Here is an 8,558-nt window from a genome sequence, read left to right on the forward strand (position 1 = left end):
CATCACTGACTTAAAAGGTATAACATTGTAACTAAGTCAGCAGGCCGCACATATGTAATAGAAAAGAGTAAGCAAAACAGCAAAAGTGAAACATTAGCAAGTTATACTCAAACTGGGATTTATTTTCTGCTTAATTATGGCACCAGGGGAAAATTTACAAGCCCAGCCTTGGGAATACAAGGTAGGGGGGAAAAGATATAATTTTAACACCTGAATTATGGATCTAACAAATTTTCCAGGTGATTTTTCAAAATTAACCCGTCAGGGCCACGCACTGACGAGCTGTGACAGCGCGGCCGGTTAACGAGGTTGCCCGCGGGCTCGGGGGCCAGCGAGCCGCACGCCGGGGAGGAAGGAAGGTTTTCCTCACGGTGTTTTTTAACCATTTTCAAGGCATATCGCAATTTAAAACATTCATCTGGAAAATGTCCCGTTCTTCGCCGGAAGCGGCCTGGGAGCGTTGGGGTGATGACCCCCAGGGTTTCTGCTCCTGTCCCTGTCACATTTCCTCGGCAGCTACTAAAAGCTGGGACATTTTGAGCTTTTAGCGGGACGTGAGGCGTTCCAGGAGCCGCGTTTTCCCTCTGAAAGCACTCTGCAGCCCGTGGGACAAATAACTCTTGGAGGTGCTGCAGGCAGAGGAGATTCGAGGCAACGATTAATTCCTCGCTAAGTTTAAGGCCTCTATTTTGTCGCCTAGCTTTCCGCGTATATATTCCCCTTTTTATAGCCAGGTTTTCCCCTCTCACAGACGCGGCGGCTTGTTGCAGGGCGGGAAGCAGCGGGAGGAACCGGGGCTGCGGCGAGGCGGGCTGCTGAGCCTCAGGCACGGCCCTGCTCGCTCACCTTCCCCTCAGCCCCGCCGGGGCCCGCTCCCGCGGCGAGGCCGGCGGCCGCAGCCCCCCCAGCCGCCGACCCGCCGAGGCCTGCCCGCCGCCGCGCCGGGCGCTACTTCCGCCTAGCAACGGAACGCGGTTGCTAGGGCGAACCCGCCGCCGCGGCGCCCCGGAAGCGGTTGCGGGCGGCGCGGGCGCTCTGCTACCATAGGGCGGTGCTCGTTGCGGGCGGGGCAAAGGGGTGAGCGCTTCCGGGTCGGGGCCCTCCCGTCGAGCGCGGCGGAGGGAGGAGCCGCGGCGGGGCGCGGGGAGAGCAGCGGCGGGGCCCGGCCCAGCCCAGCCCGGCCCAGCCCAGCTCGCCCGCCCGCCCGGGCAGCCCAGCGCCGCCGGAGCCAGGTACGGGCGCGCGGGGGCGGCGGGGCCGCCGTCGCTGCGGGGCCTGGGCGGCGGCGGGGGCGGTCGCTTCGGTCCGTGGCGCGCCCGGCCGCCTTCCCGGGGGGGCCGCGCCTCCCGCGGTGGCGGAGAAGGCTCCGCGGGGTTCGCCGCTTCAGCCCTCCCCGGCGGCAGGGGGAGCGCCCGCGGTTCTCCCGGCGTGAAAGGCTTCAGCCGGGCGGAGGAGCCCCGCGGGGCCGGGGGACAGACCGGCCATCGCCGCGGCGGGGAGGGCAGCGGCCGGCGCCGGGGGCAGCGGGGGCTTCCTTGAAACGGCCCGAGAGACTCCTGAGGGAGTCCGGCTGTTGGCCGAGCTGAGCTCCGGGAGGGTCCCGCCTCGCCGCGGGGCGTGGGTGAGGGGAACCGGCCCGGTGAGGGGTGCGGTGACCCCGCGCCGCCTCCGTCACGGGCGGCTTTCTCGGTGCGTGTTGCCTGTTAATCGATCCGAAAGAGGGGATTTAGAAGGGTGGGCGCACGGCAAGGGGTACGTATTGACGAACGTCTCCCGTGGGCTGTGGTTCTGTCCGTGGCTGGGAGCGTGGGGCCGGGCACCTGCCAGAGGAGCAGGGGTAGGTGGCTTGGGAACTCTCTTTCTGAACCTGATCGTGTTCTCAGGTCTAAGGGCAGCGAAGCCCTCTGCGTAACTGTAAGCGTATTTGCTACTTCTTTGCGTGAAGAAGTTGTTGAATATTCCCCCTTATTTGGGAAACTCCTATAGGTGTGCTGTTTGGCACGGTATGAATCTTCAAGGGTTGGGGTTCGGTGTCTTGTCCAAGTTGCTCACGGGAGCGTCATCTTCACTGCTGGCGACCGTCCTCTTTGGCCTTTCTCAACAGTGCCTTGACTTTTCAAGTTCGTAGGAAGTGTCGTGTACCGAGTCCCAGCTCACAGTCGGTCGTTAATACCTGCTGCCTCCTGTGTCCTGACTTCATGTGAGGTTTTCCACCTTCCCTCTTTCTCGTTATCGGGCTCACAGTGGCCTGGTTGAAGTCACACTGTCATGGGTGTGATCTCAGACTTGATTTTTTTTTTTTTTATCAGTGACCTAATGCATATGTGTAACCAGCTTATGCTGCCACTCCCCAAGTTCTTCAGGACTTGCCTTTTCCTTCTCTCAGCTCCCCAGCTGCTGGCTGTGATTTACCTAAGTAAACCACCTTCTATACATCCCCGGTTTAATGCTGTGTTGGTAACTCGATCTCTGCCAACCTGCTGGGAGAGGACGATGGGTGAACTAAGAAGCGTGAGCTTTGTTCCCCTTGAGAAGCTCTTATCAATATTAGCAGCGCTTTCCCACAGATGCATTCCAAAAAATACAAAGAGCGCCTTTGAGTTACGAGTTTGGGGAATTGCTTTTTCAGGCTGCGAAAGCCATGGAGGATTCCTCGCTGCCTGCCAGTTGCTGAAGTTTTGGAAGTGTTGCCTACGCGGTGAAAGGTTACTAATAGGAGAATTCGGGTTTTATTACATTGCTGTTGTAGAGAGGTGCACAGAGCGGTCTTCTCCATGTGAAGCCTGGTTGACACGAGAGGTCTTTGAGTCAGGGATGAGCTGGAGATGCTGCCAGTGATAAATATCAGCAAGAGTTCTTGTACGGGGAAGGTGACTGCCAGCAAGGTGCGACCAGATAACAAAGGATCTGGAATTTAAATATTGTGGTGTTTAGAAAAAACAAAAAATCTTATTTAAAAGAAAAAAAAAAAATGTACTTAGAAAGCGTGGAGGATTGTGGTAAGAAATGGCCAGGCAAATCTCTGTTCTCTGTATTGCAGTGCCTGCTGCCAGTGTAGTGGCTACCCCCGGTCACAGCTGATATCGCAACCTTTTGGCAAAAATATTGCCGACTCCAATGAAATCTTAGACTACCTGTTTGATAAAATCAGAGCTTTACACTTACGCCTTGCATAAATACCTTAAACTTTGTTTAGATAACAAGTGTTTCTTCAAACGTTGCCAGCCCTGAAATTGCTTTTTCTGGACTCGGCAAAGTGTCCAGCTAGTGCCTTTTTTTACTTTTTAAGAGCTGTCGGGGCTGCGAGGAAGACAAGGCGCAGCTCTCTGTTTTAACTCTGCCAAGTCTATAGCAGTGTATTTTCAACTGCTGGCCTTAGGTCCTTGCTGGTTTAGGCCAATTTGGGCTTCGTGCTGTATTTTTTCATGTGCAAAGTTCTTCTGTTATTCTCTGGCCACGATGGTTGGAAACTCACACCAGATTCTCACGATAAATTTATTTGTGGCCGGTATGTACCTAATCTGTGTGTGTGCCAGTGTTGCCTCTTACAAAAACAGCTCTTCCCTCCTTCAGTGCACTCAACTCTTGGCTTCTTATTTTCAAACCACGCACGCCAACCTTGCAGTTGCTCTTTTCCAGGTTCTCTGTCGATCTCTTCTGTGGCACTTGTTTTGCTTAAAGCTAATCCACAGAACACCCCTGACCGGAGCAGGGCACAGAATGTCAGGGGAGGTCTCTCTGGGTGCTGTGCGGTGTCGCAGGTAATTTCTTTGTGCCCCGTATCCTTCATGTCTGAATCAGGTTGGTGGCTCACAGGTCACAGCAACAAGCTAATAACCCTGTGTGTCTCTCTTTTTCCTTGGATTAAAGATCTTTCCAGTTCATTAGTACATTTCTTGTGAAGTCTGAAGTGTATGACTTGTGTCGTTCCAGTCCATCTGTATTACTCTTCCGTAGGAGTTTTTATGCTGTTCCAGTTCTCTGTATCGACAACAATTTGACTTTCTATGCCAAAGTCGCTGATGGAGAATATTCTGGTGGGATTGATCAAGCAGGCAGGTTTCACAGAGCTCCATTGCGAGGGGAGTTGAGAGCTGGGTGAGATCATAAGTGCAACCTAGTCTACAATTCCCTTACGCTGAGATTGCCCCCCTTTTTGTGGTTTTTTAAACTAATTTCCAGCTCTTCTGAAGCAATCAGCTGCTGTGTATTTTCGGTTGTTAACCAAATGAAATCCTGTATAAATGCCTTAAAAAGTGCTGCCAGATGAGACCAGGAATCCATCTGGCCCAGTATCCTGCTCACTAGTAACCAGTAGCAGGTGCCTGGGGAGGGGAGTTACACAAATAGAGCAGATCTAATCTGAGGAAATATTGCTTTATTTTTCTCTCTCCTACGCAGTTTATGACCTCCACTGAGCGAGGTGTTTGGAATTTTAGTAACCTTCACACTTCTCTTCCACAAATCTGTCCTCTCACTTTGAACCATCGTGACTATTCACTGCCTGCACAGAGAGTCACAAAGCCGGACACTTAAGTGTGTGGGCTGCTTGTTACGTGGTCCTACACATGAGGAAGAGACAAAAAACAAGAACTGGGGGTGTCCAAAAAACTAGCAAGGAACAAATTTACTTCTTCACTTTCTCCATGACATTCACGATTTTAGGAAACTACTTTTTTCCATTCCTTGGTGGTCTCTTGGCTGGGCTGAATTGTCCTCGTCCGTTTAGACTTCCCTTTCTATGTCTCTTCTCCTTGCTCTTCATGTCATTGCAGCTCTGCTGCAGCCTCTTTGAGACAGGGATGGCAGGAGGGGAGGTTGGCAGAGGTGCTGATCAGATCAGCAGGTGATATTTATGGTGAGGGTGCTTCTATAGAAAACACCGTATGCTATGGATTTGTATTTTGTTCTATATTATTGTCTCTGCAATTACAGATGTTCTGCTTGTTCGTTAGTGATCAAAAAACCACGGAGCTATGGTTTCCGTGGAATACTCTGCTGTAGCCCTGGTGTTCTGTTCCTCAGTGTTGGCTTGAGTTCAGTCTGTCATATTTTTTTAAGTTGAAGTTAGGGTGGTTGTTCTGATGTGCTGCGCTTTGAATTGTATCACCCACTCGTATCACGAGATTTTACTTGCAATTCCTTAGAGTCATTGCTCTTATCTACTGATCATGTTGAATTATTCAGAGTAGCAAATGTTGTCATCTTAGTGCTGCCTTCTCTTGCACAGCTCAATTAATAGTTGACAGAGCAAACCCTTTGGCGAGTCCCCTTGTCGCTACAAAACTGACCAGTGATGCCTCTCTTCCCCTTCCTTATCTCTTTTAACTCAGTTATTTACGTATGTGAAGGATTTTTCCTTTTATCCTATAGAGTTTTGTTCTCCAAAGAGCTTTGAAGGATCTTGTCATGTAGTATGCTTGGTTTTTTCAATGAAGTATATCAGCTGCCTTTTCCTGTTCACATGCTCTGTCTGCTGCAAAGAAAGAAGGAAAAAAAAAAGACAACAACCTCCAACTGACTCTGAGACATGACTTCATTTTATAAATATAATTAGCCCTGCATCCATTTCATCCGTTCTTTAGGACAACTCTGATTTTGCCTGGCGTGGCTGCCTGGTTTGTGGTTGCTCAGATGCCTTCTGAATCGTTCTGTGAAAGCTGGTGGAAGTGTCTTTCGGTACCCTCGTGCAGCCTTTAACCAAGAAACTATGCGGGGGACTTGCCCATCCTCCTCCTGCGTGACTTTGTCTGTAAAGTGAGGTTGTTGTGTCTCCTTGTCTTCTGAGTGGTCCTTTGCCACCCAAAGCGTCATTTGCTTGGCTTGCCTTTCTCTGGGGTCAAGCGGAGAAGTGGTAGATGGCCAAGCTCAGCACATTGGGGTGTAAAACACAATTTTAACTTTTGGGAGACATTGTGTAACGATATTTAACCCAGTAATAAATCATGTGACTTTTTACCTTTATTTTTTAATAAAACTTTACAAATTTTTGTCTAGTTTCCTTCTTGGACATTTAGCCTTGCTGTACCAGCTGGATTGGCTTCTATTACTTCTGCGGCACGGTCAGATTGCACGGTAGGGGCTCACACCAATACTCCGCCACCATTCAAGGTGAAGGCAGGAATTGCCGCTTCTCTCATCCGCTGCTGGGGAGGAGTTGCTTTTTGCTATTTAATAACTTAGTCTTGGTGTTATATTTTGACCTGACACTTCTGCAGTTTACGCGGAGGCATTTGAAGTCTCTGTTTAACGTCGTGTTTCCTGCTTGTACAACCCTCTGGTGATAGCGTGACAGCTGCTGTCGCTGCTTGGGTGGCTGAGACTGTATTTTTCTGGTTTAAGCTTGGAATTCTGATTTACAGGGTGTTTCTTGCTGACACAGTAAACGTAGATTACTCAAATGGCGGTGTATGCTAAAGAAAGCTTAGATCCTCTAAAGGCTTGCTTAGTCCTTGTATACTTTGAACGTCCCATTGACTTGTCTGCCCTCCACTGTGTTTTGAATGAACCCGCTACATCCACATTGTCACTTTAATAACAGGCATTTGAGTTTCTCCATCTTACTTCTAGACTTCCAGCATTTGTGTAGAAACACACTTGTGCCATGGTTTTGTCTTTCCATCTTATTTTACTTGTACTGTATTGATTTTTTTTTTTCCTAGCTTCTGATTTTTACGTGGCTCATTCTTGCTCCATCTGTAGGGGGCTTTTGAGGAGATGAAGTCCTTTATGAATCAGCTTCTTTCTCCCAAAAGCTGCATCGTCCTCAGATACATGCTCCTCTGTATCTGCTGGCTTTCTCTGCTCTTCCTCTGAAGTGTCAGAGGAGCCTTCGATCTTGATTGCAAGTGCCAGTGTCTGGGTGCTATTTGGTTAATTCAGTCCTCGTTCTTGTACAGGCTTCCATTTGTCCAAAAAACTTCTCAGTTTCTAATGAGTCCAAGCCTGAGTGTGGGAACAATTCTTTGAGATGCTGTCACACAACTTTGGTGATTGCCTTCTTATCCTCAGCCTGAATTTTGCCTCCAGAAACTTCCCTCTGTCATATGCCAGCTGTACCTTTGTGGACCACGGGCAGCAGCTCCTTCCCGACATTATTTAGTAGTGTGTTCCTGCACAAACAGGTAGTCACTGAAGATACAGCTTTTGGAATCCTGCAAAGTTCCTGGTTTTGATGAAATTATGGCAGTGGTCACCTTGACCTGCAGAGAGCTGAGACAACTGAAGGCTTCAGTCTACAGTGGCAGAAATGCCAGCGTGGAGAGCACAGTCTGCAGGATGTAAAGGAATCGCCTCGAAGGAGGTGATTCTCCCCTCTACTCTGCTCTTGTGAGACCACACCTGAAGCACTGCATCCAGCTCTGGGGTCCCCAGTGCAAGAGACATGGACCTGTTAGAGCGGGTCCAGAGGAGGCCACGAAAACGGCCAGAGGGCTGGAACACCTCTCCTGTGAAGAAGAATGAGAAAGTTGGGGTTGTGCAGCCTGGAGAAGAGAAGGCTCCATGGAGACCTTACTGCGGCCTTTCAATATATGAAGGGGCTTACAAAAAAGATGGAGAGAGACTTTTTAACAAGACCTGTAGTGACAGGACAAGGGGCAACAGTTTTAAGCTCAAAGAGAGTGGGTTTAGATTGGATACAAGGAAGACATGTTTTACAATGAGGGTGGTGAGACACTGGAACAAGTTGTCCAAAGTTGTGGATGCCCCATGATAGGAAGCGTTCAAGGTCAGGTTGGACAGGGCTTTGAGCAACCTGGTCTAGTGGAAGGTGTCCCTGCCCATGGCAAGGGGTTGGACTAGATGGTCTTTGAAGGTCCCTTCCAACCCAAACCATTCTGTGATTCTACGGAGAGGTAAAATCTCAGACTTGTTGTGCCTACTTCATCACTATATTTCATATTAAATCCCCTAGACCTTTCTTTTTTGATAGAGGGAGGAGGTATTTTAACTCCTGAACTTTAACTTGCTAAAATACCTGTTTGATTTCTGGTTCATCAGACACTACCTACCTTTTAAAAGACCACTTATTTCTAGAAGTTGGCAAAACTAGCAATGAAATGCAATCAGTGTGAGATTACCACCATTTCTCCTGGCTTTTCATACGTTATTCCTTCCTGCAAGATCTATTTAGAGCAGCTCATCTTCTGAAATGGATAGGTGTCTCTCACCTGTCTGAATCTTCTGTTTGGGTTTGCTTGTCTGTGAGCATATGTCTTCTGGATAATAACTTAATAGCCTGAAGAGCTGACAGCAATTCTACCCTGAAGATTGGCCTGACAGTTTCTGCTTTGTGGAAGACAATTGAATAGCTTGGATTTGCTACTCCTAGCATTTAAAGTGGGAATTGGGGATATTCAGTGGTGAGATGAGGGAAAACTGTTTTCCTGTCTGCCTCTGCTATTCTGCTCCTTTTTTCTTTTTTCCCTCCTCTTCTTCTTATGATTATATTATGACATTCCTCTAGGCTGGGAAATTGCAGCTGTTTACAAAGAAGTAAAGGTTTCTGTGCAGTCCTGAATCTGCTGTCTTTTTTTGTGAGCTGTTCACGTTTCTGT

The 8,558-nt window shown here is 49.1% G+C and overlaps 2 protein-coding genes across 2 annotated transcripts in view; one reads left to right on the plus strand and one right to left on the minus strand.

Annotated features, from left to right (window-relative positions):
* TRIP4 (thyroid hormone receptor interactor 4) overlaps positions 1 to 8,558 on the minus strand; it is a 56,701-nt gene that overhangs the window by 44,740 nt on the left and 3,403 nt on the right. The gene's annotated exons all lie outside the window — the stretch shown is intronic.
* Positions 1,173 to 8,558, plus strand: part of CSNK1G1 (casein kinase 1 gamma 1) — a 131,543-nt gene continuing 124,157 nt past the window's right edge. The window contains exon 1 of the mRNA XM_050903208.1: positions 1,173 to 1,232. The gene's annotated coding sequence lies outside the window, so the exon portion shown is untranslated. The remainder of the gene's footprint in view (positions 1,233 to 8,558) is intronic.

Source organism: Gymnogyps californianus, chromosome 11 (assembly GCF_018139145.2).
Source record: "Gymnogyps californianus isolate 813 chromosome 11, ASM1813914v2, whole genome shotgun sequence".
Taxonomy (NCBI): Eukaryota; Metazoa; Chordata; class Aves; order Accipitriformes; family Cathartidae; genus Gymnogyps; species Gymnogyps californianus.